Raw genomic sequence first — 9829 nt, 5'->3', positions numbered from 1 at the left:
ATATATATATATATATATACATACATACACACACACACATTTATTGAATATTTGTGTGTGTGTGTGAGTATAAACACTCATACATATCACACAGATGTTTTCATGAACAACAGTAGTTAATTCGTTATTTCATTTCATGCTCAGCAGGTATTCTTCTGTGAAGAATCAGTGTAGCTCTTTAAGTCACTCTCTCTCTCTCTCTCTCTCTCATTGCTTCTAACAAATAGAATTCTGTCCACTACTAACAATGAAGCAAATATTTTTCGAATCTTTGCTTTCTTGTTTTCCTGATGTTTCTTTTCACCTTCAGCTATTCTCCTTAATCAAGGAGGGTCTCACATCAACTGAAGTATGGCACAGAAAAAGATATATATATATATATATATATATTTTAATCTTGAAATATTCTTTTCTACTCTAGGCACAAAGCCCAAAATTTCTGGGGAGGGGGCCAATCAATTAGGTAAACCCCAGTATGCAACTAGTACTTAATTTATCGATCCCGAATGGATGAAAGGCAAAATCAACCTTGGTGGAATTTGAACTAAGAATGTAAAGACAGACATAATACTGCAAAGCATTTCGCCCAGCATGCTAACATTTCTTCCAGCCTGCCGCCTTTTTTATCTTGAAAGATTGAAGAATTAATGTTCATTCCATTTACCATTTTGGGATTTTATTCTGTTCCCTTTTTTCCTGTTTTGTTTTTTGTCTGTTTGTCCTTCAATATTTCATAAGAATTTAACACACCTTTAAGTTGTAATCATTTCGAAGAGAAAAAAATAAATGATGTCACTTGTGTTCCTGTGAATTTTTAGAAGGTTCTATTTTTATGGTTGGTCTCTCTGAAATGGCACCTCACTATACAATACATTACCATGTATCCTTTTGACCTGTTACAAATAGCAGTCAAGTATTGATCATATCACATCCTATTGTTTTAAAAATAGCCACATCCGACTACAGGCTACATATTTGTGTGTATGTTTGTATGTATATATGCATATATATATATAAGTATGCGTGTGTGTGTGTGTATACTGAAGCAGAAAACAGGAAAATTTCGGTATTTATCACATATGTTTCTTTATGTTATATAAAGCATACATGAAGAAAAACATGTTAGTTATCTTCTTTCAGCAAATCATCAGATAAAGAATTTAAATAAGATAAGCTTACCTTGGATTGAGCTATATACATACATATATATATATATATACATAGATACACTATATGAGGGAGTGCTGATAAGTTCCTGGCTTTGGGTAAAAGAAAATACAGAAGGATCACTTAATTATAATTTTATTCAAGATATTTCCCTCTCAAATTCACGCACTTATTGCAGCAGTCCTTCAGTTTTCCTAAGCAGGCCTCCAGCCATGCCTTCCGCAATACCCATAGAGCCTGGAATTCTTCAGAATATATATATATATATCATCATCATCATCATCCTCATCATCATCATTGTGTAACGTCTGTCTTCCATGCATATATATATATATATATATATATATATATATATAGATAGATAGATAGACAGATATGCATATACATATATGTATATACACATGTATATACACTCATATACACACACACACACATGTGTGTGTGTGTATATATGTGTGTATATGCTTGTATCATGTCTGAAAAAGTGGCATGTTCATTGTTAAACTATCTTTGATCATAGTTCTGCTTCATTTGATAACTGGAAAACAAAGATGGAACAGTCATGGCTGGACTGTCTTTTTATCATAGATCTTGGTTAATCAAAACAAACAACCAGAAGCAGTTAAATTGTCAGAATATGATTTAGCTCCCATCAGTATTTTCTGAGTGAGACTAAAGTAGACAGAGATGCAGCTTGATGCCAGGTGATGGAGTGCAAGCATAAAAGAAGCTTCTTGTTATGCAGGGGATACAGGCCTACTTTCATCCATAACATCATAATGCTGTGTTCGATTTTCAGTCAGGAATTGGCAGACTATTAAAGAATCTCTCTTACAAAATACTTTGTAGTATTTGTTGAAGCTGAGTTCAAATCCTACTGAGGTCAGATTTGCTTTTCATTCTTCTATGGGTCAACAAATAACCTAGTGAAGAGCCAGAGTTTTCAGAATCTCAAAATGAATGCTTCACAGTATTTGTCTTGGTTCCTCACCCTCTGATTTAAAACACATTATGGCCCTATTTAATTTGTTATCAAGGAAACTGAAAGAAGCCTGTCATATATATATATATATATATATATATATATATATATATATGTGTGTGTGTGTGTGTGCGTGTGTGTGTGTGTGTGTGTTTGTTTCCTCCTCCACCATCGCTTGACAACTGATGTTGATGTGTTTATGTCCTTGTAACTTAACAGTTCAGCAAACGGGACTGAAAGAATAAGTACTAGGCTTACAAAGAATAAGTCCTGGAGTCGACTTGTTCAACTAAAGGCGGTGCTCCAGAATGGCCGTGGTCAAATGACTGAAACAAATACAAGAATAAAAGAATAATATATATATGTGTGTGTGTGTGCATTTTCTGTCCATTCTTTTAATGCTAGGATGGGTAAAGCAACTGCATATAAAAAGGCATTGTTTTTTTTACAGCTGAATGCCTTTCCTGCCACTAACCTTCACCAGATTCTGTAAGTGAGAGATTTCTCAATCCATTTATCTTCCAAAGAACAGAGGAAGCAGATGATTTGTTGAGAGGGAATTGCCAAGAATCAACATTGTTGTAGCTTAGAGCTTTCTTTCTCCAAAACACAGGATGTAAGAATTCTCTCTCTCTCTCTCTCTCTCTCTCTCTCTCTCTCTCTCTCTATCTCTCTCTCACACACACACACACACTTTTATATAAGGTGCCATAAAGACATTTTAGATTAGTAATTTCACAATAATATTTAATACTCTTAATCTCTTGTTTGCTCATGTAATAACTTTTCACACATAATGGGGAAAAAAATCACCTGTAAGGGAAAGAAATATAAAGATTATAATTAAGAAGCCATAGTCCTCAGTGTGTGTGAGTATATATACGTATACATATATATATATATATATATATCCATTGATCAAATCTTACTCGCAAGGAAGCTGTAAAGAGAATCCATATTATTGAGTCAAACTTTCTTGCTTCTGGTCTCTGTTGTTACAAAAATTACACACACACACACACACACACACACACACACATATATCAGCACACATGCATACATGATAAATATACGTATCTATAAAAAGATTGGAGAGTTTGTAGTGAAATTATTGACATAATTGAGATCTAAGTAAACCATTTCAGAATTTATTATTAAGTCTTGCTGTGTGTGTGTGTGTGTGTGTGTGTGTGTGTGTGTGTGAGATGAGTATTGTACAGTTTCTATCAATCAAATTCTCACAAGGCAGTGAGGGACCATTGTAGAAGATTCTTGCTTAGTAAAAATGAGCCCACAAACATGTAGCCCTGAGGCACACTTCTTAATCTCTCATCTATAACTTTACCATCCAATTAGATCTCTACTCATTGAATTCATTCATATCATAACAATATAAGATACAAATATAACTTTAGTCTGTAGCTATTAAAGCGGGGGAGATGGCAGAATTATCAGCATGCCAGACAAAAGGCTTAGCAACATTTTCTCCATCTTCATACTCTGAGTTCAAATTCCTGCAAGGTCGACTTTACCTTTCATCCTTTCAGGATCGATAAAATAAGTACTAGTTGAACACTGAGATGAATGCAATGAACTTGCTTCCTCCTCTAAATTTCAGGCCACGTGCCTTTAGCAGAAAGGATTATATGTCTGCCTGGTTACATTTGGCCTGAGGTTAGACATCAACATTATTGTTCACACACGTGTAATGAAAATTTATTTGAAGTGTGTGAGAAGTTAAATTAATTCCATACCATTTCCAGGTTTGCAGCGTTTAGGTTTGAAATAGTGAAGTGGGACAGAAATGATGAAGTAAATTAAATTTTGGTTTCTATTAGATATTTTTTTCACATAATTACTTCCTTTTTCATTTGTTCATGTTTGCATGGAAATGTAGAGCTGAGGTTATGTGGAATAAACTACTTTTGAGTAAAGTAGCAAATTTCTTGTTACCTAATTTTAATTTAGCAACAATCGAGAAATTCTTAAGATCTTATTGTAATGTTTTACTTCATAAATGCCATTTGTAAATAAATAAAAATAATTAAAATAACAATGAAAAAAAAACTGAAAAGACATAATTAGCTTTTTTAAGTGGAACTATACATATTAGAACCTGTATTAAAATCAGAGGCTGTATGTTGATCCTTTGAGTAACTCGCTGAAAACAAATATCATTGCAGAATATGTCAAGTATGTTTAAACATAGATCCACTTATGAGCTAGAATTGAAGGATATTGAAACCTGATACTCGAATATTTGTTTGCTTAGAGGCAAAAATGCAGTTGGCATCATGCCATGTGTTATTCTATTTGATTGTGTTTTTGCTTTTTAAGAGTTGCATAAACTTCATTAATGACTCTTTAGCCATTAACATAGCAAATCTTATTTAGTTACTTTTAACAATAATTCCTCGCATTTCTTTCTTCATTTTTTTTTTTAATGTCTGATGATGTTTCTTGCAGAAACTATTTTCAAAAATGGATAAATGAGAGAGTGTGGCATCATTTTATTATAAGATATAAATCTTATTCTGAATATAGTGAAGTAAAGTAAATTAGTTTATTTCTTCGGTTCCCGTCGGCTGTATGGCATCTCGATGAGTCATACAAAATAAGTTTGGTGATAATTTGGGAGGAATATTTCAAATTAATGAAAAACAAATAGTTCTAAGTAATGGCAAGGAATAAAATGATAGAATCCCCAAACCAGATAATTAAGGGGAAAAAATAAACATTAAGAAGAGGTTGGTGAATAGTATTTGAGATTGTAACAAAAGATTGACAAAATTGTTTAGAGAAGAGTTAAATTGAAGTAAAGAGCCTTTGCTGATGCTGTTAAATAGCCAACTCTGGTGGTTCTATTGACAAGATGTCTCAATAAGTAAGAAGTCTAAAAGCTGATGTTGTAATCCATTATTTCACTACTTAAACAACCTTCACTACAGTTCTAGTTTAACAATTTCAAAAGGAGGCGAATAAGTTAAATGGATCATAGCAATACTTGAGATCTGTTCAATAGAGAAGAGTTTTTACAATTTTAACTACAGCAACAGCATTTGTGTGAAAAGCAATTTAGGATAAAAGTAACTGTGAAGAAGTGAATTAAAATTTGGACTGTGGTGTGTGTGTGTGTGTGTGTGTGTGTGTGTGTGTGTGTAATTGATGGCAGAATCACTAATGTTTTAGCAATATTCTTTGTGCACAGAGATGAAACCTTGCAAAGACATGATGTTACCTTTCAACCTTCTGAGTTCATTGAAACAAAACCCCAGACATGTACAAGGATCAATTAAATTGATCCTTGTCTTCTCCAAAATTGGTGGCTTTTTACAGTTTCAAACCCTCCTAAGGTCTTTCATTCTTTCCATGCCTTTCCTCTGGGGCCAGTGGAGTACAAGACAAATACTGAAATTTAAGAGATCAACCACTGTTCTCACAACAAATTTAAGGTCTTATACTTATATTAGAAACATTTTCTTTTAGCACTGCACATGAGACATAACTTTAAGCATGTTCTGTACTGTTGGAACTTTTCAGCAAAATCAGATTTAGTGTGACTTGCCCAAACAAAGTGTTATTAATCGAATTGTTGAGTAAACACCCAGAAATATAAATGGCTAGCACCAGAATAAGTGAATTAATGAAAAGTAAAATTCCTGTGAGACACCATCCCTGTCTGATATAGTTTGTTGTCTTTCCCATCGACATGTGGTGCAAAATAACGATTTATGACATTTTTGGGAAAAGGATGTTCTGTTATTGAAATTGGCATTGAGTACAAACTTTATTATTCAAGCCATAAAGATACACACACACATACACACACCCACACCCACACATGTATATACATGCTGAGGAATGTATAGATATGTATAATTTACATATATATATACGCATGTGTATATATATATATATATATATATATATACATGTGTATCTGTGTGTGTGTGTGTGTGTGTGTGTATATATATATATATATATATATATATATATATATATATATATATATATATATATATATATATATATATATATATGCATGTGTAAGTATGCATATCCGTCTGCATCATCACTTTTAACATCCCACTTTTCCATGCATGCATGTGTTAGACGGAATCCTTTGAGGCAGATTTTCCATGGCTGGATGCCCTTCCTGTCACCAACCCTCACCTGTTTCCAAGCCAGATAATATTTCCCTTGGGTGATACATATTTTAAATACAATGCTAGAAACGAACAACATCACTTGTATAGCATGTCAGAACAAGACAAGGCCACGCACACACACATACGACTTCTTTTAGTCTCCATCTGTTGGGACTCACAAATCTTTAGTCTGCCTGAGGCTATAATAGAAGCCACCAAAAATTCCACACAGAGAGATTGAATCCAAGAGTAAACGTTTGAAAAGCAAGCTTTGCAACCACACAACCACGCCTACACCTATCATACATGAATGTGAATACTTGTGTGTATGTTATGTTGTGCATGTACGTATGCATTGTGTATGTATGTGTGTGTAGCTATGTGGAAAGGAGTTGGCTTTCTAACCACATGGTTCTGGGTTCAGTCTCACTGCATGACACGTTGGGCAAGTGTCTTTGGCTGACCAAAACCTTGAGTTGATCTGGTAGATGGAAACTAAAAGAATCCCACTGCATAATCATACATATGCATGTGTGTTTGTACATGTGTATGTCTTTGTGTTTGTCCCCCCACCACTGTTTGACAACTGCTGTTGTTTTGTTTACACCCTATAACCTAGCAGTTCTGAAAAAACAACTGATAGAACAAGTACTAGGCATAAAAATAAGTACTGGGGTCAATTTGCTCCCTTAAAACCTAAAAGCATGGCTGCAGTCCAATGACTAAAACAAGTAAAAGATACACACACACACACACACACACACGTGATTCGTTTTGGTTATCTGCATTGCACCCAGCAAGATACACACAATGAATATATATCTTCTTTTCAGTAAACAATTTAAAATAATAGTTATGTCACACAAAAGCTCTCTGTGTTTTCTCTTATTCTACAGCTTCATGTTGAGAGATCTCTTCTCCCCAGTGAGTTGCAGCTCCAAGTGATAATTGCTATGATATCATTATCACCAGACCATCTAATGATAGCGCTCCACTCATTTACTGATTGTCTTCAACCATTTGTCAGTTTTGCGTCACTAATGTAACCATCTAACAGCTATAACTCAAAACCTAATTCTATAGATTTATATTTTCTTTCTCACTCCACACCTAATTCCTCTTTGTTTTTCTTTTCTTCCTTTCTTTCTCCCCCCCCCCCGGCGCCACCACCTTTCCACTCCTAGAACCATTTCTTTTTAAAGCACTGCTTTACCTCTCTTCCAACAATACTACATCGTAGTTCCAGTGTATCTTGTAGTGATGGTCTTCTTCGAACACAAAAAGGAGAAAAGCAATAACATATTCTTGTGGAACAATTCTTGTCATAAGCATTTTTTTTTCCTCTTCCATTTGAAATGTTGTTTCATTTTCACTTTCCTCGGCTATTGTTTTGGCCGTTTCTTTCTTTCATCGATCTTCTTTTCTAAATACAAGACTGTCTTTTACACACAACAATCTTTTTAGAGAGAAATAAGAAAATAAGAAATGAAATAAAAATATAAAAATTTTAAACTGTACATAAAATAGAAAATGGGGGAGAATGAAAATTAAAAATAATAATAATAATAATAATGATTACAAAGAATTCCAATCTAGTTATGTTTATAATAATCTTCTTAACAAGAGTTATGTGCAGCAAAGTGTAAAGATAGCGTAATAACTAAGAAGTCTTATATATGTTTATATACATACATGGATACACAAGATACGTATGTGTTCTTAATTATTAGCTCACTTTATACACATATTGTTTTCAAAAATGCAGTTAGAAGCTGCTGAATTCAAAAAGTTTCTATTTTCTTGTAAATAAAATCGTATTTATATAATATATTTGAAACAACCTTTGCAGCAGATTGTGTTTTAGCTCAATGTTTTCTTTATTCACTCAACTAATGTAGGAGACTATGCTATTTATTTCGCCACATTACAGCAAAGGAATGGCAAATATTACAGAATTAATTCTCAGTTTAACACCATCAATGGGCTCTTGGATATAGTGCCGTCTCTATTGTATGGGAATACAGGGTTATGGTGTAAGGACCCATGGGTCTAGAGACATGATGCTGATTTATGCTGTGTCACAAACGTAAGGGACCAATCAGTTGAGAAGACTATGCTTAGATGTCATCAGCAGAGTCGAGTCTGGCAGAAACGTTAGCATGCTGGGTGAAATGCTTAGAAGTATTTTGTCTGCCCCAATGTTCTAAGTTCAAATTTTGCTGAGGTCAACTTAGCCTTTCATCCTTTTAAGGGTCAATTAAATAAGTACTGGGGTCGATGTAATTGACTTAATTCCTTGTTTGTCCCTTCTCTGTTTAGCCCCCTGTGGGCAATAAGGAAATAAATGTATTCCAGTTGGATCTTTTATCTGGATAGAACTTCTTTACTTCCTCCCACGGCAGAGGGGTGGGGAGTGACCTTCATCTTCCGTCAGTTAAAGCAAATGAAAATGCCAAAAAACTAAAGCATTTGTATGTGTTGGTATAATTATGATATATGAAATAAGGAGCACTCTGTCGGTTATGACAACGAGGGGCCCAGCTGATATGATCAACGGAAAAGCTTACTCGTGAAATTAACGTGCAAGTGGCTGAGTACTCCACAGACACGTGTACCCTTAACGTAATTCTCATTGAGATTCAGCATGACACAGAGTGTGACAAGGCTGGCCCTTTGAAATACAGGTGCTACTCATTTTTTTTGCCAGCTGAGTGAACTGGAGCAACATGAAATAAAGTGTCTTGCTCAAGGACACAACACGTTGCCAGGAATTGAACTCATGACCTTACAATCATGAGCTGAATGCCCTAACCACTGAGCCACGCGCCTTCACATATGAAATAATGAACTTGTTGTATACAGTACTCAGGTGCACAACATTATGTCTGTTTGTGTGAGTGTGTGCATTAATACAGTATAGCTAATGAAACACAGTATTGGTCCATAGATCACCTTGATTTTTAATTTCATTACAGACGTTTTGTTATGTATTTGGGCAGGCAGTACACTTAATTATAAAAGCCTCCAGCAAATCTAGATGCCAAAAATAGGTTCCTATAAAAGACTGGTATCCTATCTCGACCGAGATTTATTTCACATGTACTTAATGCTGTGAGATTTATTTCACGTGTACTTAAAGTTTTGAAACTGGAGCTTGGCACCAATCCTTAAAAAAACCACTTGCTGCTAAATGGTGCGTTGATATTCATATAAATGGCACAGGCTTGCCTCTATGGTTAAGAGGGCGGCCTCACAGTTATGGGGTTTCAGGTTCAGTCCCACTGTACAACATCTTAGTCGAGAATCTTCTGTTATAGCCCCGAGCAGACTAAAGCCTTGTGCGGTGGAAACTAATAGAAGCTCATTGTAAATATGTACATACTATACACACATATGCATTTGCTTTTATATATTCCGTATATGTATACACACACACACACACACACACTCGCACATGTGTGCACGCATCATATACCTATAGATTTGTATATGTATATATATATATATATATATGTATATATATATATATATA

General features: G+C 34.5%; 1 protein-coding gene across 20 annotated transcripts in view; it reads left to right on the top strand.

Annotated features, from left to right (window-relative positions):
* Positions 1 to 9829, top strand: part of LOC106878639 (thrombospondin type-1 domain-containing protein 7A) — a 999802-nt gene that overhangs the window by 421075 nt on the left and 568898 nt on the right. Inside the window, exon 1 of one of the 20 annotated variants that reach the window (XM_052974021.1) lies at positions 2675 to 2765. The exons of the other annotated variants lie outside the window; for them this stretch is intronic. The gene's annotated coding sequence lies outside the window, so the exon portion shown is untranslated. Of the gene's footprint in view, positions 1 to 2674; positions 2766 to 9829 lie in introns of those variants that run through there. 20 annotated transcript variants of the gene reach the window in all.

The sequence above is a fragment of the Octopus bimaculoides genome, chromosome 17 (assembly GCF_001194135.2).
Source record: "Octopus bimaculoides isolate UCB-OBI-ISO-001 chromosome 17, ASM119413v2, whole genome shotgun sequence".
Lineage (NCBI taxonomy): Eukaryota > Metazoa > Mollusca > Cephalopoda > Octopoda > Octopodidae > Octopus > Octopus bimaculoides.
This window is presented reverse-complemented; position numbering and strand designations above follow the sequence as displayed.